The sequence below is a fragment of the Schistocerca serialis genome, chromosome 8, assembly GCF_023864345.2.
Source record: "Schistocerca serialis cubense isolate TAMUIC-IGC-003099 chromosome 8, iqSchSeri2.2, whole genome shotgun sequence".
NCBI classification, from domain to species: domain Eukaryota; kingdom Metazoa; phylum Arthropoda; class Insecta; order Orthoptera; family Acrididae; genus Schistocerca; species Schistocerca serialis.
Window position 1 is genome coordinate 53,076,955 of NC_064645.1, and position 25,440 is coordinate 53,102,394.

Below are 25,440 nucleotides of genomic sequence, written 5' to 3' on the forward strand. Positions count from 1 at the left end.
GACAGAGCACTGAAAGACCTGAGTCGAAACAAGGCCCCCGGAGTAGACAATATTCCATTGGAACTACTGACGGCCGTGGGAGAGCCAGTCCTGACAAAACTCTACCATCTGGTGAGCAAGATGTATGAAACAGGCGAAATACCCTCAGACTTCAAGAAGAATATAATAATTCCAATCCCAAAGAAAGCAGGTGTTGACAGATGTGAAAATTACAGAACTATCAGTTTAATAAGTCACAGCTGCAAAATACTAACACGAATTCTTTACAGACGAATGGAAAAACTAGTAGAAGCCAACCTCGGGGAAGATCAGTTTGGATTCCGTAGAAACACTGGAACACGTGAGGCAATACTGACCTTACGACTTATCTTAGAAGAAAGATTAAGGAAAGGCAAACCTACGTTTCTAGCATTTGTAGACTTAGAGAAAGCTTTTGACAATGTTGACTGGAATACTCTCTTTCAAACTCTAAAGGTGGCAGGGGTAAAATACAGGGAGCGAAAGGCTATTTACAATTTGTACAGAAACCAGATGGCAGTTATAAGAGTCGAGGGACATGAAAGGGAAGCAGTGGTTGGGAAGGGAGTAAGACAGGGTTGTAGCCTCTCCCCGATGTTGTTCAATCTGTATATTGAGCAAGCAGTAAAGGAAACAAAAGAAAAATTAGGAGTAGGTATTAAAATTCATGGAGAAGAAATAAAAACTTTGAGGTTCGCCGATGACATTGTAATTCTGTCAGAGACAGCAAAGGACTTGGAAGAGCAGTTGAATGGAATGGACAGTGTCTTGAAAGGAGGATATAAGATGAACATCAACAAAAGCAAAACAAGGATAATGGAATGTAGTCTAATTAAGTCGGGTGATGCTGAGGGAATTAGATTAGGAAATGAGACACTTAAAGTAGTAAAGGAGTTTTGCTATTTGGGGAGCAAAATAACTGATGATGGTCGAAGTAGAGAGGATATAAAATGTAGACTGGCAATGGCAAGGAAAGCGTTTCTGAAGAAGAGAAATTTGTTAACATCGAGTATAGATTTAAGTGTCAGGAAGTCCTTTCTGAAAGTATTTGTATGGAGTGTAGCCATGTATGGAAGTGAAACATGGACGATAAATAGTTTGGACAAGAAGAGAATAGAAGCTTTCGAAATGTGGTGCTACAGAAGAATGCTGAAGATTAGATGGGTAGATCACATAACTAATGAGGAAGTATTGAATAGGATTGGGGAGAAGAGAAGTTTGTGGCACAATTTGACCAGAAGAAGGGATCGGTTGGTAGGACATGTTCTGAGGCATCAAGGGATCACCAATTTAGTATTGGAGTGCAGCGTGGAGGGTAAAAATCGTAGAGGGAGACCAAGAGATGAATACACTAAGCAGGTTCAGAAGGATGTAGGTTGCAGTAGGTACTGGGAGATGAAAAAGCTTGCACAGGATAGAGTAGCATGGAGAGCTGCATCAAACCAGTCTCAGGACTGAAGACCACAACAACAACAACAACAGTGGGTATGTAAAATTGGAGGGAAATTAAGAAATTCATTTATCTTAAGCTTATAAACGGTGCTGAGTCCTCTGATACAACCAGCATGGTCTGCGTATGTAGGACATACACATACAAGAAATGCAATGGAAAAACGTTATAGGTTACACATATAAGACAGAGCTAATTACACCATGGAGATGTATAAACATTTTATACTGGCACCACACGGTTCCACATTTTAAGAAATACTACTGGCGCTATGCAGCACATAATACAGTATGAGTTGGATGGATACAACTGCATCTTTATTTTAAACAAGTACTACACCACATCCAGTGCCGCCCAATGCACACACCCCTGCTGTAGCAGACCCCATGAGCTGCCGCTTGACTTGTGAGCTGTGGGGATCATGCTATCGCCCAGATGCAGCGCAGGCAGCGCCATCAACATGTTCCACAAAGGATTGCTTGATCATCTTTCTTTGTATTCTGGGAGGTGTAAGAAACTCCACCAGACAACAGGCTCTATACTGAAACAGACGCCATCACTTGGTGCCCATGGTGCATGATGGAAGCAGGGTGGAGGTGTGAGGCACTGTCCAGCACATCGAGCACAAATGTGACCTTGCAATCTGATATTAGTCTTCACTCCCTCTCATATGTCTGATAACCAACCATCACCTACAGTTGGCAGAATTCGATACTTGACAAAACTAGGTGTAACACAGCAACTATCACTGTAGATGTAAACAAAAATCTCAAGAGTTATTGAAACAACTGGTGTGAAACTAAATATGTGTTATTATAGATTCAGGAACATACGTGATAGGACTGATGGTACCTTGGGGAAGCATACGACTGATTTACCTCTACTCCCTAACTAATCCACATCTGCACTTGATATACGGTTTACAATCGTATGAGCTTTTCACAGATGATGATATTGTCTTTATTGTACCTGTAGGGAAGCAGCCTAATCACGCCGTAGTAATTTCACATCAGTCTTTCCATTCTGTGCCAGCCAGTCCGCTGTAACTAGCTCTGACGTCATAAATGTTGCACAATACTTTAAAAATCAAGCAAATAACCTGAAACGGTTTTAGCATGTCAGGAGTAATACTAAATTAATATGTGTTGAATATCAGTTCAATAACTTTAACCATTTTCGAAATTTGGACGTTTTTCTGTAAAAATCATTGGCGCAAGAGAAAAGAGCTAGAGACTTAAAAATTTATATTTAGATTCCTTTTTCATAATTATTTAATAGAAACAGTCTTCTGGATCTCAAAAATTAAGATTTTAGTTGAAATTCATGATTTTCTGTTTTTTCTCTTAAAAATTAAGGAAGCAAGATAGATTAAGTAGGCTAATAAATAAGGCTAGGATGTTTATATTTATGTAGAATGGAGATCCGCTATTACCATAAAGATGTGAGAAGTTTCATTTGAATAACTATAAAACTATAGCGATAGCGTATCTCCAAAGGGCAAGTTCAGAGCTCGTCTACTGCGTGTAGGGTAATTAAATTAATTCTCTCGCCCAAAATATTTAACTTAGCCACGTCAAACTTTTATTATGATTACTTACCTGTGTGCTGAATGCACATTTAAATTGAGAGCTTCATCGGCCTCAGCAAAAGAAGCTATGGTTTATTCGGTAACTTAAAGTGGTGCGTTACTAGCCCAGCGGCTGGTCGGGAGAGCCGATTTGATCAGGCGTTCCCTTAGCCGTCCGCACCGCGGCTTTATATATAAGAACTCTGCGCGAGGAAGCAAGGCCCCAGTTCTCCCAGACACTGAATAGCGCACCATCTGTGTCGGGAGTCGCGTCGCGTCGCGTCGGTATCATTGCTATAAACAGCCTCGGATGCCGTATTAAGTTACTCGGGATACGTGTAACCATGAAATCATTTTCGAGTGAAGTGTTAATTCTGGGATGACTTTAATGATCGATCTTCAGTTTGCGTATGTCGTATTTTCAAGTGCCGCCGCGGGACAGACATTCTACCATTATTTAGCGTGGCGTTTGATGAACCTAATCATCAAATTATGGCGAGCATTCACTTAAACATTTAATTTGGACAGTTAGAGTTGCATCAGCGCATTAGACTCTGAACTGCTCTGTTAGTCAGATTGTGTGGATTCTTCTTTTTTTTCATCGGTGACTTTCAGAATATACTGAACTATTTTAATCAAAATCGTTTTTGATTATGAATCCCAGACAATCTCCTAATTCCTCAGAGCTATAAGCTGCAGCTATAAGTGTGTTTCTCAGATGAAGTGGGCACTAGGAATTCTAATTACAGGCTTCACGTTTTGCTAATCACTTTCTGGTTGCCAATATTGTAGTTAGAGAGCCAGTGTTGAGAACGGCAAAACAACAGCATAAATAATAGGAACATTTAAATAACGATTAATTCCACCCGCCGCCCCACATATGGTTAATCGGCCGGGAAGTGTTTCAACATTCAAACATTAATAACAACTCTAAATAATTCCACCAGCCGCCCCACATACCGAATATCAGATTTGTAACGTTTACATACTACCTTAAACGTGTAGTCCATAGTATTACAATCATTTAACCACTGTCTCTGCTCCATTTGCACAGAAAGTAATTTGTAAGCATTGCTTGTGCATCTGTAATGGACTGCTCCTTTTCCACTAGCAGTTTATATTTTTTCTTCTCGGTAGCTGTTTCAGCCATACACTCCAGTTCACAAATGCTAACTTGCTTCCCTATTAGCTGCTCATAGTGGTCTGTGTGATTAACATTGTGCATACAGTATCTGATCAAATTACGGAGATATCTACTAGTGGACGTTACTACAGAGTGTGTTTTCCAGTCGAAAGGCAGATTGTTAATTTGCTCCAAGAGTACTGCACTATCTGCAAACAGCACATATCCACATCTAAGCAAGTACTGCGCAACCCACTCTACAGTGCATGGTGGAGAGAATATCACAATAGCATTATCGATTTTCTTTTCTGATCCCCTCTCACGTACTGATCAAGGAAGCAGTAACTGTCTTCATGTCTCTATACATTGCCCTAATCGGTCTTATCTTATTCTTATGATCGTTATGTCAGATATATGATGATGGTGATGCTCTGTATAACTTAGTACATAATGGAAGGAGAGGTGCGCTACAGCGTGGTGCAGCAACTGTCATCATAGGAAAGCTGGAAAGGAGCCAACAACTTACCACAGTAAACAGAAGATACACATAACTTGTATTTCTGTAAGCGAACAAAGACTCATTAAAAATAATGCAGCAAGAAATAAAGTCCAGCTCTCAACGTACACAAGGATGTGAGTCTGAACTATAGCACGAACGCTGGAACCAGTGCCGTGACTAGATGGCATCCTCGTAGCGCGTCGTAGCGAGCAGCCAGCCTGCTGGTGCGAGGTGTCCGGTGGCTGCACCGTGGCGGCGGCAGAGGTCGCTCGCATCCCAGAGCCGCCGAGGGCGTGGCTCAGTTGGCCCACACCATTGCGTCCGCCACGTCTTACAAGACCGTTATCAACTTGCAATTCTGCTACCAACTTCGTGACACCCATGGGATAGTATCGATACGTGGTACCACAGGTGACATGCCAGTCCACTTAGACAAGCTTCTAATGCCTTACTTTCCTCTTCCTGGAAAATAACTTCCTTTGCTTCGTTACTCTCCATGAACTCGTATGTTTCTGCACTAATTTTCTTTGTCCTTTCGGCAGAACTGTTACTTTCTGCCTCTGTGATACTCCCACCTTCTTGCTCCTGCCTGAATATTGACCTATTCTGCTTCATATAACAGTGTACTTTCTCCCCCTCATTTGCTGAGATGTAAGCGTGTTTTTAACCCTGTCAAACGCAACTTGGTCATTAGCCATTATTGATCATCAATCCACAAACACAGCCTTGCAGCTGCCACTAAGCCATCTATAAATGACAAAGTATTCTCAGTTGACTTGCCTGAAAAGGGATAACTAAACAGACAGCAGATCAATCTAACAGAAGAGCATCGAAAATCTCATAGCAACCAACTGCCTATGCATCTCTGTGTTATCGGTTTAATAGCCTTTACGTAATGGTACGGATATTTACCATGCAATACATGGCACTGCAGCATCGAGGATTTGGAATAACGTAATTTGTAGGAAACCACAACAGCAGTTTATAGTCATCCTTCACAGCAATCGTTCTTCACAGCAATCGTTCCACCAAATAGCTCAATATTGGTTCAATTGACCTCAATCTATCTCATTTCCTGTTTTCCACTTTTTCACATTATCTGCACTTTAAGGGATGATTTCTGCCTAGGGACTGACTTCAATATATTCGGTACACTGAATCTTTTTCTTAAGATTTGTGGAATGACATTATTTGAGCGAACAGCAGCAGTATATAATTCTTTTTCTGGAGATCTCTGGAGTAACATTATTTGTAAGGAACCACTTTTAGCACAAATGTTTCAAATGGCTCTGAGCACTATGGGGCTTAACATCTGAGGTCATCAGTCCCCTAGAACTTAGAACTACTTAAACCTAACTACCCTAAGGACATCACACACACCCATGCACAAGGCAGGATTCGAACCTGCGACCGTAGCGATCGCGCGGTTCTAGACTGAAGCGCCTAGAACCACTTTTGGCAAACGTGTTGTTTATACAACATTTCTGCTAACTCGACTGTAAATCTGTGACGGTGTGTCTCTAATGCACCATGAACTATGCAGAAAATCCATAATATCTATTTACCTTCTGTGTCTCCCATGTCCAAAGTATCGTGTAGAATAATGTGGACAGCTATATGTCACAGTACTACCATGATTTATTACTAGAACACTTAGAAGGGACTGCATACACTACACTCGACATTGTATGCATACTGTCATCCAGTAACCCAGTAGTGGCAGGATACTATACATGTGTATTTTTTTTTTTACTGCTGTACAACAAAAATGTTACAACAGTAGCGCTACCGCCGTGCTTTATAACTGAAACCTTACTTTTTTTTTGCATGTTATTCAGATAACTTTCATTTTTCGATGAGATAAGAGATCTATAAAAATACCTGTGTTTCAAAAGAAGGAAAATAAATGTGCATACTGTTAATCTACACGTCAAAACACCTACATACAGAGGAAATTTAGGGGCTTATATTTATCAAAGTATTAATCTTGGCCTCCTTACAGTTTGAGATGTCACCTGAAAGAGAACAGTAGATGCAACTCAGCCAGTTGTACAGAGCAACTGAAGTAAAATTCATAATACGGTAGCAACCAGATTTAATCTCACAAGCTATCCTAGCACTGAGGACATTCGTTTTTAGCAGAACTAAGACGAGCTTTTTGACAAAATGGTGTGGAAAATTTATACTTTGGTACAAAGATCAAGTTTGTTTTTCATTTCTCTGAGACATCTATAATCATATGTGTATTAAAAAAAAAAGAACTTATTTCTTTCCATAAATTTTATTTGTACATTCACTATGCAGCGACGTTTTAACTATGTGGAACTATGAGACAGCATATCACAGCATTCGAAATTTAGGAGGTATAGCCATAAATGTGGCAACGGCCTTGCCGCAGTGGATACATCGGTTCCCGTGAGATCACCGAAGTTAAGCGCTGTCGGGCGTGATCGGCACTTGGATGGGTGACCATAAAGGCCGCCATGCGCTGTTGCCATTTTTCGGGGTGGACTCAGCCTCGTGATGCCAATTGAGGAGCTACTCGACCGATTAGTAGCGGTTTCGGCCAAGAATACCATCTTAACGACTGGGAGAGTGGTATCCTGACCCCACACCCCTCCTATCCGCATACTCCACCGAGGATGGCACGGCGGTCGGATGGTCCCGGTAGGCCACTCGCGGCCTGAAGACGGAGTGCTTTAGCCATAAATGTCGTCGTGATCACGTGACTAGTACTTCTAACATCTCGGACCTTTAGAGCATATAAGACGACTTTATAATCACAACTGACCAGTATTTTGCTTTAGTGGGAAATCTTAACATGCCTCACTCCAAGTTACGAAACATCACTCAGCTGTTCAATTCCCGGTTGGGTCGGAGATTTTCTCCGCTCAGGGACTGGGTGTTGCGTTGTCCTAATCATCAATCATTTCATCCCCATCGACGCGCAAGTCCCCGAAGTGGCGTCAAATCGAAAGACTTGCACCCAGCGAACGGTCTAACCGACGGGAGGACCTAGCCACACGGCATTTACATTTTTATTTTGTAATGAACCTGGACCCCTCTCTTGGAGTATCTGAACGACATTTAGCTGCATCTGGACATTTACATTTTTTCCTGATATTGGTAGCGCAAATTACATTGATAATGGTATGATCCTTAAGAAGCAGAATTCAAATGTGCATACATCTATTGCATAGCTGTCTTGTGACAACATCGTGGTGATTAAAATCTGTAATCAAGTGGGCTGTCAAGAATGGTTCGATAATGGGCAGTCTATAATGGTAAATAAGGAAGTCTGCCATGCAATTAACAATCATCTATGCGACAAAATCTCCAAGTTAGTCTCTGAGTGACATGATGTTATGGCGAAGCTACCATTTCTCCTTCACACGATTGGCCATGTGGCAGCAACAGGAATACTGGAAAAAATTGGCGAGCAAGAATTATAAACCATTTCCAGGAAATATAAAAACCCTGTGGCTACGCCGTATAAGGCGAAATTGGCCGACGATAAAAGAGGTTTTCTAATAGACCAACTGACTGGAATATTGCAAGAGCTTAGTGCAGACGACAAAACCTTTACAGATGTGGACATAACGCAAGATTTTGCTGAGCTTTTTAACAAAAGTGAGATGTTTGTACATCTAACCCCAAACTACGATTTCTCTGTACAAGAAGAATTCCAAGAAAAAAGTAACGTTATTCTAAACAATATTAAGACAGCTGGAATAGACTGTTTAACATGGAGGACCTGATGTTGTGGAGTAAACGCATACTACAAATTTATAGGTCGAATCGCAAGGCCAGGAGGAAACAAAAAAGTCGATAACCATTTTACCCACTTTATAAAGTGCCGTCATAAACATCTATGAGGAACTTTTATATCATCTTTGGCTAAAGAACCTGCTATTAGCATACTGGAAGCTACGATTTACAAATGTGGAAAGCGTGATGTGTTTGACCCTCCGCAACACCGTTTTGTGTATCAGATGTCGACGAACAGTATTTACAATGTGCTCCATTGTACTGTGTGTCAATCGCTTCTTTGTGGTATAAATTATCAGACAGCTTACAGAACAGTTGCTGTATAGTACCATGGCTGCTCGGAAAGAAAGGTCCAATCGGGCACCGAACGGAAACGACAGCGAAAATTCGATGACTCTTTGCACAAAAGTGTTGCTCAGTGTCTCTAGTATGCCTGTCGATCGCGTCACGTCGCTCTTTTCAGTTCTGAACGCACAGTGAGCACGTGAAGATGCCTAGATGAATAGTGCCTCTCACGAGGTATGAAGGCCTGGTGAGATCTTCCGCCTGATGTTATGCAGCAGCCCACATAACATTACCCACGCATTTCCTCCTTTATGACTATTCTCAGTCGCTCTCTGCTGGGACAATGAATGTGCTCCTGCAGTGCTTTCGATGGGAAGTGTCGATCGCCGACAACAAAGCCCGTAATTGACTCCCTCTGAGTTTTACCTCTGCGCACATGAGCTGCTGGCTATGAAGACAACGTTGTGGCATAGCGTAGAGAAATGTCAGAGAGCACAAGAAGTCACGTTCTGTGACGACGGTACTGGAAAGTTGGTACAACACTACGACAAATGTCAATGTAGGAGAGGAGACTATGTAGAGAAGTGATTGGATGTTGTAGCTAACTGCTGCAAATAAAACATTTTTTATTTTCACAGTAGTTTACATTTCGCGACCGATCGGACTTTACTTTCCAGATAGCCCTTGTATTCTGATACTTGTCTACTGGGCAATAAGAATACCTGAAACTGATTGGTGTGCACGTAAACCACGTCTGAGAAAACATTATCTATGTTCTCTCTACCTAAATTTTTAATTATTTTCCTGTAAACTATATGTAGATCGTTACTACAGACACCAATAAAGATGACATAAGTATTTTACAAAAGTGTTATATTAAAACTGGAGAAACAATTTTTTCTCATCTAGGCCACTGTTCTTCACAGTAACATCAAATATACACTCCTGGAAATGGAAAAAAGAACACATTGACACCGGTGTGTCAGCCCCACCATACTTGCTCCGGACACTGCGAGAGGGCTGTACAAGCAATGATCACACGCACGGCACAGCGGACACACCAGGAACCGCGGTGTTGGCCGTCGAATGGCGCTAGCTGCGCAGCATTTGTGCACCGCCGCCGTCAGTGTCAGCCAGTTTGCCGTGGCATACGGAGCTCCATCGCAGTCTTTAACACTGGTAGCATGCCGCGACAGCGTGGACGTGAACCGTATGTGCAGTTGACGGACTTTGAGCGAGGGCGTATAGTGGGCATGCGGGAGGCCGGGTGGACGTACCGCCGAATTGCTAAACACGTGGGGCGTGAGGTCTCCACAGTACATTGATGTTGTCGCCAGTGGTCGGCGGAAGGTGCACGTGCCTGTCGACCTGGGACCGGACCGCAGCGACGCACGGATGCACGCCAAGACCGTAGGATCCTACGCAGTGCCGTAGGGGACCGCACCGCCACTTCCCAGCAAATTAGGGACACTGTTGCTCCTGGGGTATCGGCGAGGACCATTCGCAACCGTCTCCATGAAGCTGGGCTACGGTCCCGCACACCGTTAGGCCGTCTTCCGCTCACGCCCCAACATCGTGCAGCCCGCCTCCAGTGGTGTCGCGACAGGCGTGAATGGAGGGACGAATGGAGACGTGTCGTCTTCAGCGATGAGAGTCGCTTCTGCCTTGGTGCCAATGATGGTCGTATGCGTGTTTGGCGCCGTGCAGGTGAGCGCCACAATCAGGACTGCATACGACCGAGGCACACAGGGCCAACACCCGGCATCATGGTGTGGGGAGCGATCTCCTACACTGGCCGTACACCACTGGTGATCGTCGAGGGGACACTGAATAGTGCACGGTACATCCAAACCGTCATCGAACCCATCGTTCTACCATTCCTAGATCGGCAAGGGAACTTGCTGTTCCAACAGGACAATGCACGTCTGCATGTATCCCGTGCCACCCAACGTGTTCTAGAAGGTGTAAGTCAACTACCCTGGCCAGCAAGATCTCTGGATCTGTCCCCCATTGAGCATGTTTGGGACTGGATGAAGCGTCGTCTCACGCGGTCTGCACGTCCAGCACGAACGCTGGTCCAACTGAGGCGCCAGGTGGAAATGGCATGGCAAGCCGTTCCACAGGACTACATCCAGCATCTCTACGATCGTCTCCATGGGAGAATAGCAGTCTGCATTGCTGCGAAAGGTGGATATACACTGTACTAGTGCCGACATTGTGCATGCTCTGTTGCCTGTGTCTATGTGCCTGTGGTTCTGTCAGTGTGATTATGTGATGTATCTGACCCCAGGAATGTGTCAATAAAGTTTCCCCTTCCTGGGACAATGAATTCACGGTGTTCTTATTTCAATTTCCAGGAGTGTAGATATTACTGAATAGGGATTGGTCCCCACAAGCAATGTGTAGTATCGTCATTACTACTGTAGAATCTTGTACCGCGAGGATGCAAGGGAGAGGATGTTGTTGTGAGTGGCCGGTATACTGTTCCTACAACACAAATGCAGACATGGATTAATACGGTTCTTTATTTAAATGAACATTTGCTTAACTGGAATAGAGTCCATGCGTTGTGGTACAAGCTCATGAGTGATAGTCCTCTAGCAGATGATATCGATAATATTGCTCTTACAAACGCTATAACCACCAATTTGGTCGCCTTGTAATGTCATAGCCTGTGACGTGAACTGAGCCAGCTCAGCGAGTGGATGACGGGACGCCAAACTGGAGGAGTGAGTCAGTGAAGCCCCCGGTCAGCGGCGGCGGCCTAAATACGCGCTGCCAAGAGGGCGTTGGAGGTGCGTTGCTTGTCAGTGTGTGTCTGGCCTCTGTCACGAAGGGCGCACTTGATCCGGCACCTACTGTCGATCTTCGCCCTACATCTTTGCTGACCGGTGTGCTGGCGACAGCTTATGCCAGTACATTCCTCTCCCCCCCTCCCCCCCCCCCCAAATTGCCACACCATTGTCGTGTAGGGAGGATGCGAACGACAATGTGGGGGGAGGCAGGACGTTGGATGTGAAGATGAACTGGAAGCTCTGACTGTGGAGGACAGCATACTCGTGACTGTACCCTGCCGTCTGGCATCTGAGGCAGCACTATGTTTTTAGACAGGTCTTAACAAAGAGAAGGGATGTTTCACACAGAAGAAATTACACCTTTAAGAGCAGTTAACGTGCTATGTGCGGAAAAACGGAAACTGGTGCATATGGCTAAGCCAGATCCTACATAAAAGAAACATTAGCTGTTACTGAAAAAAAAATTGCAAACAAGGGTTACATATTACTTTGAATATAGTATATGGAAAAATCTAGATAGAGGTAACGTATACAAGAAATGAGAATTTACTGTAAATAATCTACTGCAAATGCCAGTAGAAAGTGTTTATACTTTGGAGTATTTACATGAATCAATAAACCCACAGATGCCTAAATTTTTTTTACATATATCTACAGGGTGGTCCATCTGAAGTTTCGGATGAGATTATCTCGAAAACTATACATCGGGTAAAAATAGTGGGTAAGACAAGTTGATCAGCTCATAGGGGGACATCAAATGATACTACACGTGACCTCCAGCTCTTGGGTGGGGCGGGGACAACTTCTATATCTTAAATAGAAACACCCATTTTTTACTGCAGATTCGGATTCTCAATACAAAAGTAATCGAGATTTGTCTGAAGCATTTTTTTAAACCATTGACAGATGGTGCTGAAATCGAGAAAAATGAAAATTGGGGAAGAACTCCGATTTATTTATTATGATCCGAGAAGGACGCATCAAATCGATATAAAATGTGCACCACTTTTTTTTACAAAATGTATCCTACCCGTCACAGTTTTTGATGGAGGGAAGCGGAATGGTATTATAAACTAGTTAGGGAACTCTTCGCAATTGCATTAGTCACCCGACTGTGGCGCTACCATCGCCAAACTGCGAACTATGGCTCAGTATAAAGGTCGGTGCAATGCGATCACACGTCACTTTTCAGATTGTGAACTGTAAACATCAACTGACGAAAGTAAATTATTCTTTAGCGAAACATGGCTCACTATCCTCCTACAGAGATTGTTGATAGGATGTTAATTTTAGGTGAATGGCATAACAATTACGCTGCGGCTGCGCAATTGTATGCGGACCGTTTCCCAAACAGACGACATCCAAGCGAAAATATTATTCGAAATTGCACTCAACGAGCCCGAAATGGATACATGCACCGCCCACCTCGTGATTGCGAATACAACGAAAATGACGCTCGTACCCTTACTGTTCTCGCCTGTTCAACAGGATCCCGAAATTAGTAGTCATGCGATTCAGAGTCAAACTGGAATACCGAAGTCAACTGTTTTGAGGATTTTGAAGTCACATAAATATCACACTGACACAGACATTAACGCCGAAAGATATGCAAATACGCGTGCATTTCTGCCAATGGGCCTTGGAAATGATAATAGGTGACAATGATTTTTTTAGATACGTTATGTTCACTGACGAAGCCGCATTCAAAAACAATGGCGAATTAAATCGTCATGATTGTCATTATTGGTCCCCTGTCAATCCACACTGGCACAGACCCGTTGACAATCAACACAAATGGCTGTTAACGGTCTGGTGTGGAATTTTAAACGGTTACTTGATAGGACCGTATTTTTTTGACCGAAATATAACTGTGGAATCTTATTTAAAACTTCTCCGCGATGATTTGTTGGAGCTAATGGGAGATGTTGATTTAGAAACTAGGCAACGATTGTGGTTCCAATAGGACGGAGCAGCGCCCCATTATGCTAAAAACGCGGTCGGTGGATAGGACACGGCGGACCAATTCAGTGGCCTCCACGTTCACCAGACCTCACATCTCCTGATTTTTTTCTTGTGCGGTTATTTAAAAAGTATTGTTTATGAAAGACGGCCCGCAGCCCGAAACGGTATGGAGCAACGCATTCGAAGAGCGTGTGCAGCCATACCACGGGATGCGCTGCTCAAAACTGTGGACAACTTTCGCAGACGATTGACTTCATGCATTGAAGCAAATGGGGATAATTTTGAACAAATTCTTCGTGGGTAATTTCATTAATTAAGCACTCCAAATTGTTAGAGGCAAGGGGACTCACACCGATGAAGCACCCCATGGGAACATCATTCTAATACGTCCACGTCGTTGTTCCTGGGTAACGCTAAAAGTAGGACACAGTACATTTTGTACAAAAATAGCTTAATTTGGCGTAACGAGAGAATTGGTGCACATTTTTTATCGATGTGATGCGTCTTTCTTGAATAATTCTAAATAAATCAGAGTTCTTCCCCAGTATTACTATTTTTTCGATTTCAGCCCCATCTGTCAATGATTTAAAGGAATGTTTCAGACAAAACTTAATCACTTTTTATGGAGAATCCGAATCTGCAATAAAAAATGAGTGTTTCAATTTAAGATTTAAATGTAGCCCAATGGGGCGGGGGCTGGAGGTCACGTGTACTATCATTTGATACCCCACTTTTGAGCTTACGACCTTGTCTTACCCACTATTTTTACCCGATGTTTAGTTTTGGAGGTAATCTCTTCCGAAACTTCAGATGGACCATCCTGTATACATACATCTGTTCTTGTATGGATCTACTTAAAAAGGATGGCTACATTGTACATAAATGTGATGGACTAGATGTCGTCCCCCATTTGTGGGGATTAAAATGCATGGAATAAAATCATTTAATGGTAATTTATTTCAACAGTTCTAAACCCAAAGCTTCTTACGGAAATTCCACAAGAATGCCGAGTGAAAAGTCGCCAGTGCACAACCAAATATATTTGGAAAGTTTTAGCAATAGCGTAATGCAGGAAATAAGTAGCAACATTAAAATTACTGACTGCTTCCAGCTAAGAAAGTTGCAAGAAGGTACCAAGGAAATAGTTAAAACCATAAAACAGATATTTTCCAGGAAAAATTTAGATATGTGTTAGAATTTGAGAACATATAACTTTTCTGTATGTGTCAGATCACTGGCTAGATAAAGAAATAAATTGTTTTCATGAATATTTAAATTTAAGTTAAAAGATAAGCTGGGTACTATCAAAATCACACGAAACAAACAGAGAATGAACTGTTATCTACGTGCAACGCAAATGCAAAAAATTAATAAGGATTTCCTACAGGAATATTTGTTTTATTAATCCAATCCGTAACTGCCAACTGTGTGACATGGAATGAGGTGGAGGTGGGATGTATTACAATAATAGTTAACATATCATAGATGACTGTGCTGACTTTAACTACCTTAAATACAGTTTTATTTCCAGCGCATGACCATCTAGCAGGGCCAACACGAATTCTTACTTTCTCGTGGGTTAATAACACAGAGTACTAGTCAACTGAAGTGGCCAAAGCTTCGTTTGTACTCAAAAACTCGAAGACGAAAACAATGTTCGAGGAACCGCTTTTGTCCAATTGTCAACGCATAGTCCAGTTGTGATATTTTGTGTACGTATTTGTTTGTCACTGTAGCATATCTAGCATATGGAGTAGGTGTGGAATATTGTTCAAAAGTGTATCCACCCGTATTAGGTCTGGGCTAATGTCCAAAGGTGTATCCACATCCATGATATCCAGGATTGTGTTCCTAGCAAGACTTAGCAACATTAGGTCTGGGATAGCATCTGCCCCCCCCCCCCCTCTCCCGCCCCCTCGCCCTCTCCATCAATGGCAAAGCAACACAAAGAGAAAATATCACTTTTAACTTCCTACTATTTTTAAAAGTCCACTATAATGCCATAGTATTAGACTTACTTTGTGCAGCTGTGTTTGACAGTGAGTCATAAATTGTACTAAGTCTTGTATTTTATACTTAGCAAGACACCTAAGATACCCTGTGCGCTTTTTTAACCTGATAATGGTATACGAATGTCAGAAATGTTGCTAAAACTCCTACCACTTTAAATTTGGAACAAGTATTCCTAACTGAGCTGTTTGAATTTGGCCTTCTCCCTTAGTACATGTAGGATACCTTGTATTTTCCCACTATGTTTGAATTCCGATCCACTTTACTTAGCATACATATGCTATTATGTCAGAGAGGCAGGCTCAAATCACACTTTTCCATATCATAAGGGTTGGAAAATTTTTTGTACTAAGGTGCCTGTTTCATATCTGACAATCGTAATTGTGGACAACTGTATCCAGCATTTTTTTTATTATCTGCCAGTTTTAAAAGTTAGTATTGGATGAATCTGGCAACCATGGATGCTGTTCCAGCTTTCCCAGCAATTTTGGTTCTTAAATCATAGAGGGAGCAAAGCAGGTCATCACATATAATAATTGAGCGATAAATTATAGCTATAACAAATGTGTGGCTGAAAGTAACATGTCATTAATAACAGTAATAACTTAGCTCCGTCTTCTTGGGTAAATCTGGCAACCATGAAGTCTGTTCTAGCTTTCCTAATGAACAGGATGACACATTTCAAAGTTTCCAACCATTTTTATCTCACCCCTTTGGCATAGAGTAGTAGGGGAGAAGGTAGGAAAGAGGGTAGGTGACCTCGATATTGACCTTGTGTGAGATCTGGTAACAACGCATTCTGTCTTAGAACCAGCTCTGCCCCCTTACTAGTTGAGTGCTGCATGACGCTGATGAGCAACTGGCACATACCCCCTCAATTCTTGCTCAGGAGGACCCTAGATTTGCCTATTCACCAAGCTTGGCCATTATCTTTATGTCAGCTGAGACAGTACACAGGCTTATACCCCACAATATTGGTAGAGTTCTTTACGAAGAAAGGGAGGAACTGGAAAATGGCGCAGAATATACACTCCTGGAAATCGAAAACAGAACACATTGACACCGGTGTGTCAGACCCACCACACTTGCTCCGGACACTGCGAGAGGGCTGTACAAGCAATGATCACACGCACGGCACAGCGGACACACCAGGAACCGCGGTGTTGGCCGTCGAATGGCGCTAGCTGCACAGCATTTGTGCACCGCCGCCGTCAGTGTCAGCCAGTTTGCCGTGGCATACGGAGCTCCATCGCAGTCTTTAACACTGGTAGCATGCCGCGACAGCGTGGACGTGAACCGTATGTGCAGTTGACGGACTTTGAGCGAGGGCGTATAGTGGGCATGCGGGAGGCCGGGTGGACGTACCGCCGAATTGCTCAACACGTGGGGCGTGAGGTCTCCACAGTACATCGATGTTGTCGCCAGTGGTCGGCGGAAGGTGCACGTGCCCGTCGACCTGGGACCGGACCGCAGCGACGCACGGATGCACGCCAAGACCGTAGGATCCTACGCAGTGCCGTAGGGGACCGCACCGCCACTTCCCAGCAAATTAGGGACACTGTTGCTCCTGGGGTATCGGCGAGGACCATTCGCAACCGTCTCCATGAAGCTGGGCTACGGTCCCGCACACCGTTAGGCCGTCTTCCGCTCACGCCCCAACATCGTGCAGCCCGCCTCCAGTGGTGTCGCGACAGGCGTGAATGGAGGGACGAATGGAGACGTGTCGTCTTCAGCGATGAGAGTCGCTTCTGCCTTGGTGCCAATGATGGTCGTATGCGTGTTTGGCGCCGTGCAGGTGAGCGCCACAATCAGGACTGCATACGACCGAGGCACACAGGGCCAACACCCGGCATCATGGTGTGGGGAGCGATCTCCTACACTGGCCGTACACCACTGGTGATCGTCGAGGGGACACTGAATAGTGCACGGTACATCCAAACCGTCATCGAACCCATCGTTCTACCATTCCTAGACCGGCAAGGGAACTTGCTGTTCCAACAGGACAATGCACGTCCGCATGTATCCCGTGCCACCCAACGTGCTCTAGAAGGTGTAAGTCAACTACCTTGGCCAGCAAGATCTCCGGATCTGTCCCCCATTGAGCATGTTTGGGACTGGATGAAGCGTCGTCTCACGCGGTCTGCACGTCCAGCACGAACGCTGGTCCAACTGAGGCGCCAGGTGGAAATGGCATGGCAAGCCGTTCCAAAGGACTACATCCAGCATCTCTACGATCGTCTCCATGGGAGAATAGCAGTCTGCATTGCTGCGAAAGGTGGATATACACTGTACTAGTGCCGACATTGTGCATGCTCTGTTGCCTGTGTCTATGTGCCTGTGGTTCTGTCAGTGTGATCATGTGATGTATCTGACCCCAGGAATGTGTCAATAAAGTTTCCCCTTCCTGGGACAATGAATTCACGGTGTTCTTATTTCAATTTCCAGGCGTGTATATAACAGAAAGCACTAAAGTCTGCTCTTGTGCAACACATATAATCTTTCCTGAGATGGTTAATAGTCGTACTTGAAGCGCCCTGCTAAACCCCAGGACAGGGCAGATAGAATAAATTGTGGCAAGGGGCCACAATGAGGGGCTCTCAGTTACACCCAAACAAACAAATTTATTATTTAATCGATCATTACAAGAGCCCAAAAAATTTTTTTAAACACACAGCTTTAATCCTTGGGACTCAATTACCGGCTGAAAGCCAGTTTAATTGAAAAATGACTGAAGGCCAATAACTTACAACGAAAGCATAATCAGAAATTTAAAAGGCAACCCTTATCTTAAAACAGTTCTTTAGTTAGGTTCAAGTAAATAAGTTACATTCAAATCGTCTGGAGGCCAAACACTTAAAAGACCAAAACATCAATTTTTTTAAATACCAAAGACCTTATGGGAAACAGTTCTTTAATTTAGGCTGAAGGCCTTAAGAACAAACAACTGAAACTCAAACCTGCTGAAGGCCAAATACTTAAAATTTCAATAGGTTGAAGTAAACTAGTTAAATTCAAAGCTGAAGGCCGAAGACTTAAAAATTCCAAAATAATTTTAAAATGCCAAAGGGCTTACGTGAAACAGTAGTTTAAATTAGGCTGAAGGCCTCCAGAGTAAAACAACCCTAATTTAAAACACAAAACCGGCTAGAAGCCGTACAAGTACCAACAACAACAACAAATTAGAAAAAAAACGTAGTACACACAAGGGCGTCCAGATGTTCGAGAGTCGGCCTGTAATTCAAACACTAACTCTCGGTTAGGTGAGACAGGCAGTCGGGCCAACCGTTCACAATACGACTTGTCCGTGGGTCTGCTGACAGTCGGTCGGTCTGTCAGCAGACCCACCGACAAGATAACTTCCACCTCACCCGACCAGGGCACAACAGGGAGTTCAACGGAACAACGAAGAAAATATCGGAGCCCACAACAAACCATACACGGAGCTGTGAAACTACACACCGTGCTGGACACCAACAACACGATGAGGAAACTACACTGTCTGAAATTTACGTCAACGCCCAGGGCAGGTAACCGGAACGTAAACTGCCACAGGGCAGAAGATTCCGCTAATACACTTCAATTATCACCAAATACAGTGAAACGCCACCGGAGGGTGGCTAGAATTTTCCAACTTGAAAACTACGTTGTCGCTCGCGATAATATCCCAACAGCCGACAACGAACTCCAAACGACACAATGTGAACAGTCTCAACTTGTTTGTAGATTAAATCAAACTCAACTTTCGTGTCAGGATCGGTGAACCACGGACCTCGTAGCAATGGGAACAGAGCCACACACTCAGACATCGCGTAGAGGCCGCCAGCTGGCCCCGGCCAAACCACGCCCCGCCGAGAACTCCTCACTGCCCCACGCCAACCGACCGACTCCTCAGAGCCAGTACGCCGACAACATTTAAAAAGCCTGTCAATCAAAACCACACAAACTACACACAGTTTCACGAACACTTGCACGAAGAACCAGACAATGCTAACGGCAGTAATTGTACAATAACAGGGACGACTCAAGAGTCAGCACACACAACCAACCTATAAGCGATCGCCAGTAAAATACACGTCCACCGGCAAGACGACCGTCCGACGACCAACCAAAGTCGTCGCCACTCCAGTCATGTGTGTCGGCAACAGTCGGGCGACTCATGGCGGTCCTGACCTCACTGCTGCCGCGCCCCGACTCAACATGTTCCGTGTGCCAACACTGCCGGGTCCGAACTGACTGCTGGCACCTTCCAACTGACTCGTTGACACACGACGACCGGGAGGTAATATCAGTCCAGCAAAGATAATACGGCAGACCTTATATCGATAAGCGCTGCTGCTGCCGCTCGCGGGCAGGCAATGCAGCAACTCAGTGACACAAGTAACTGAAACTAACATAACTAGGTGGCAGTATGGCAGAAACAGTATGTTAAATAAGAGCCACGCATGGCTCACTGCTCACTTGTTATCCATGAAGGACTTGAACATGTCCTGTAAATCTTCATTACCTCGTTCCTGGTCCTCACATTGCCCATGCTTGGTCAGTACCACTGTCTCTGCTGAAATGGTAAGTGCAACTGCTAATAGGTCCTTTGAGTGTGGCATGAGCTTAGTGAGAAACTGGAATATAAGTTGTCATACCTTCGTGAGAAGGATCCTAGGCTTTATCAGTAAACACTTCCGGGCTAAGTTGCCGTGGTCGATCTGTAGAAATTCTTCTCCCCGACGTTTCGTTCTCAACTACGGAGAACATCTTCCGAGGTGAGTCGACGACTGGCTGCTAGGAGTTTTTTTTTTCTTTATTGATTTTCAATTCCCCCAGAAGGGGGCGGGCTGGTAGCAGCTTACTACGCTGCTCTACAGCCTACAGACTTTTTTTTAAAAAAATGAAGAAGAAAGAAACAAGAAAAAACAGGCGATAAAATGGTGATTTAAAGTGGAAAATGGCGTAAAAATGCGGAAAGTTAAAACAGAAAGCAAAAGGGGACGGCAATGTTGATAAAATACACAGGAATCCGACAAGTAACATAGTAGACACACAATTAAAAAACATGGCGACAGTCTGGTTTCTGTTCGCAAGTGATAAAAAGCACACCCAGCGACAGTATGATGGCTGTTCGCTACACTTCCCAAAAGACACAACACGGAGCACGCACTGGAAAAACACACTGTAAAACACTTGTGCAGGAATGGAAGACTGTTTTATCAGACGATTGGTGGCATTCAGCACATTCGTTGTGGGATCCTTTTTCAACTTCTTGTATGTGCTGGGTTCCAGGGGATCACTGATCTCCTTGTGATAATCCTCAGTATTCATTAAAACAGTAACATTTCCCTTGTCAGCGGCAACTATAATAACATTCTTGTCTGCCTTGATCTCCCGCAATGCCTTCCTTTCTCCTTGAGACAGATTGCTGCTGGGTGGCTTAGCTTTACGTAGTATCCTGGACGTTTCCATTCCTACAGAAGTTAAAAAGTATCTTTGTAAAACGGAGTCTTATCCTCCGAGATTATATGGATTACCAAAGATACATAAGCCTGATGTTCCTTTGAGACCAATAGTCAGCGCAATTGGAGCTCCTACCCAAGAACTAGCCAGACACCTTGCCTCTTTGTTACAACCTCACATAGGCAAAACTGAGAGTCATATTAGAAACTCTCTACACTTCATTGAGAAATTGAGGGAAATTACTGTCGGTCCTAATGACATCTTTGTCAGCTTTGATATAGTGTCTTTGTTCACTATGGTTCCAGTTGATGAAGCTCTCTCTCATATAGCCGATATGTTCCCTACTGATATAGTGGCCTTGTTCCAACACTGTCTATCCTCGACCTATTTTCAGTACAATGGTGAATTTTATGAACAGATTGACGGGGTAGCCATGGGAAGCCCCCTAAGCCCCGCAACTGCGAATTTATTCATGGAATATTTTGAACATCAAGCATTGCAGTCGGCCAAAAAAAGCCTCTCGAAGTGGTATCGGTATGTGGATGATACCTTTGTAATATGGAATCATGAGGAAGAAGACTTGAATGATTTCCTGGTGCACTTAAATAGCATCAACACAAAGAGCAAATTCACTATGGAAAAAGAGAAGAACGGACAACTTAACTTTTTGGATGTATCAGTAATCAAACTGGCGGATGGGACCTTAGGCAATAAGGTCTACAGGAAAGGTACGCATACTGATCGCTACCTCCATAAGAACTCAAACCACCACCCTAGGCAAAAGAGAGGGGTCATAAAAACACTAGTGGATAGGGCCAATAATATTTGTGAACCAGGCTACTTACAAGAAGAACTAAGTCATTTACGAATGGCTTTTGCGAAAAATGGTTATACGAAAAACGAGATTAACCGAGCACTTCACCCAAGTAGAAAAATGCCTAAAAATAGGAGACAGCAACAACCATCAGCTGGAAAAGTATTTCTTCCGTTCATCCATAACATTACTGATCGCATTGGAAAAGTACTAGCCAAGTTTCAGGTGGAGACTATTTTCAGACTTACTAAGAAAATTAGTGAATGCCTAAGATCAACAAAATATGCTCGTCACCCCCTAGCCACCCCAGGGGTATATAAAATTCCGTGTAGTTGTGGCAGGGTTTACATAGGAACTACAAAAAGAAGCATCAATACACGGTTGACGGAGCACAAAAGAAACTGTCGCTTGGGACATATCGACAAATCGGCAGTAGCGGAACATGTTTTTAAGGATGGAGATCACGAAATAAAATTTGGTGAGACAAGCGTGCTAGCGAGGACGTCGCACTATTATACACGTATGTATAGAGAGGCAATTGAAATCCACAAACATCAATACAATTTTAATCGTAAAGAAGAAGGATTAAAATTGAACAATATATGGCGGTTGACGTTGCATCAATTACGTGACAATCGATTGCCTGCAATCGAGAGAACAGACGATAGCCAGAGATAGCCACACATCGACGCCACGTGACGTGTGGTGGCGCCCTCTACGATCTCCATATAAGCGGCAGCCCCAGCTCCTAGCAGCCAGTCGTCGACTCACCTCGGAAGATGTTCTCCGTAGCTGAGAACGAAACGTCAGGGAGAAGAATTTCTACAGATCGACCACGGCAACTTTGCCCGGAAGTGTTTACTGGTAAAGACGCCGGCCGTGAAAGCCTACATGGAATGATACTGGGCTTATATATATATTATAATCGTAGGCCACTAGGTAATACCTCAACTGAGAAGATAGGCATATCTGTTCATTACGACAGAATCCACTGTGAAGTTGGTGGGCAACTGAAACATGGCCAACATATCTACACCCCCAAATCTGCAAAAGCACCACGCTTGGCTACTAACTAATATCATATCTGAGAGTGTATATGGGTCTGCTCATCAACTCACCAGATTTTAGCATGAAGGTGGTGAGGAATTAGAATATATCCTTTCATGTCTTCTCCAAGATGTCCATAGGGTCCCTTATGCTTCAGCACTCCTTTAAACTGTAGCTGTCACCACAACTGGGGCAACAGACAGGCGTACGTTGCACGTCAGCAAAGTCTATGTGGTGACAAACTGGTAATTAGTCATAGACATCAACCTCAAGGTAGCCACAAATCTGCACAAACCTGCATAGGCACCACACTTAGCCATTCTCAGTTGAGGGAATGAGTAGGCAAATTAATAAGATTCACCGACTCAAGCATGAGGCTGGTGAGAAACTGGGACATAACCTGTTACTCGTAAGAAGGGAACTGGTTAGCACATGCACCAGTTTCAACTATTCACTATTCCTTTAACTGACGTGGCAGGAAGTTTTCCCATCTGTTCCGCAGAGCCTTCCATGAAGGCAGGGAGCACCTGAGACGTCGCCTCACACATCTACATCACACACAAAAAATGAACTTGTGCCACAGTAGCTTGTGCTTCAGCTGGGATGATAGCAAGCATGTAAAATAGGTCGGTAGAATTTTGGAGGAGGCTGATGGAAAACTGGAAATGGCCCCTTAAGTTATCTTCAGCACAATAGTACATGCAGCTCCATTACCCGCTAGCTGTTACTTCAGCTGTGACAATATGCAGGTCTACTCTTGAGGTCAGCTGGGTCTGTCGTGAGGCTCATGTGAAACTTGAAAATTGCATATCGTATACATGCTAGTAGCCCATCAAACTGATTATGTACCGTTCTTGGTTACTATCTCCTATCTCGACAGTGGCATAGTTTACTTATCAGCACAGCAGGCCCAGCGAGAGGTCAGAAACGGACTGAGTAATAGCCTCACATTTCTGACACAGTGAGTCCTTAAGTCAGTGCATGTGCCACACTAGCTAGCATAAGAACTGGGTTTTTAGATAAGCAGTTGTAGCAGGTCATCAGAGTATAGCAGAAGGTCAGAGAGGCACTGCAGCGTTGACACTCATGCCTTCCTGAGGAATATTCTGGGCTTCATCCTTAACTGCCATGCTTCTACACTAGCTGTTACCACAGCTGAGGCAGTAGACAGGCATACTCACCAGATTAGCACAGCTCAACATGAAGTTCATAATCAAGCAAGATGTGGCCACACTTGCTTTCCCCATGGGTTCCTCAGAGCTGCACATAGGCCATGCTTATTATCAGGTAGTGCTTCAGTTCAGACAATGGGAAGTTCTACTTATCTGCTCACTTCTACACATGTGTCATGGTTAGACACTAGCTAGTATCTCAGCTGAGACACATGTACTCACCAATTTACAGAGTGATGCCTATGAGCGACTGGAACGTGGTGTCACATGTTTCCTACAGGGTGAGGCAAATCTGCCCATGTACGATGCTTTGCCATTGTCCAATAATTCAGCTGAGATGGCGAGCAGGCCTACTCATCAGGAAGACTGAGGGCAGCATAAAACCACTGATAATCTGGAATAATGCGTTGTACTTCTTCCTTAAGAGGGCAAAGGTCAGCACATTTGCCATGCTTAGCCACTCAAGCTAAGAAGATATACTGGTGTACACAACGAGGTGATGAGAGTCTAATGAGGGAAAACAGCTTGCACATTTTCGGTAGCTATGCCCCAAGTTTGCACATGATTAGACACTAGCTAGTACCTCATGTAAGACAGGAAGGCTGACTTACCATTTCTCCAGAATGCATCATGAGGCTGTTGAGGAGTTGTAACAGATCTTCCCAGCATCCAGATATTACCTCAGCTCAAGCAGTAAGCAATGCTATTCACTGAGGCAGCAGAGTACAGTGTGGGTCTAATGACAGAAGGGACAATGGCCATACACATACACATTGTCCAATAACATGTGTCAAACGCTTGAATAAGCATATTTTGCAGTGCAGTCCCCTTAAAAAGATGCGGGAAGAGAGTCAGCGAGGTTCCAGAAGGTACCAATACGGATGTGGAGCCAAGCCGACTCCACTATGCCATGGAGAGCAACACTAGGTTTCTTGGCTGAGGATCGATGGTGCCAACAGCCCGATTGCGGTGGGCCCACAGATTCTCGATTGGGTTTGAATCCAGGGAGTTTGGTGGCCAGAGGAGTATGGGAAACACACCCTGGTACTCTTCAAACCACACATGTACACTGTGAGCTGTATTGCACATTGCACTGTCCTGCTGGCAGATGCCATCATGTTGAAGGAAAAAAAATTAATGTAGCGGTGGACATGGTCCCCAAGGATATCTGCGTACTTGCACTGATCCATTGTGCTTTGCAGAATGACGAGATTACCCAGGAAATCCCACAAAATCATCGCCCATATCATAACACTCACTCCTCTGGCCTGAAGTCTTCCAGTGGTTGTTGCAGAGTATTTGATTTCTGCCTTAAGGAACATAAAACGTGGTTATTCCCAAAAAGCCATCTGTAGCTAGTCAGTGGACGTGATTTTCGCTATTGGCGTGCAGATTCCAGCCTTTGTCACTGAGGAACAGCAGCCAGCATGGGTGCATCATCCAGGCACCTGCTGTGGAGGCCCATACGCAGCAACTTCAGCTGAG

General features: G+C 44.0%; 1 protein-coding gene and 1 pseudogene across 1 annotated transcript in view; one reads left to right on the forward strand and one right to left on the reverse strand.

The window, feature by feature from the left end:
* Positions 1-25,440, reverse strand: part of LOC126416390 (lipase 3-like) — a 229,200-nt gene that overhangs the window by 66,798 nt on the left and 136,962 nt on the right. The window lies entirely within an intron of this gene.
* On the forward strand, positions 7,037-7,154 carry LOC126417435 (5S ribosomal RNA; annotated as a pseudogene).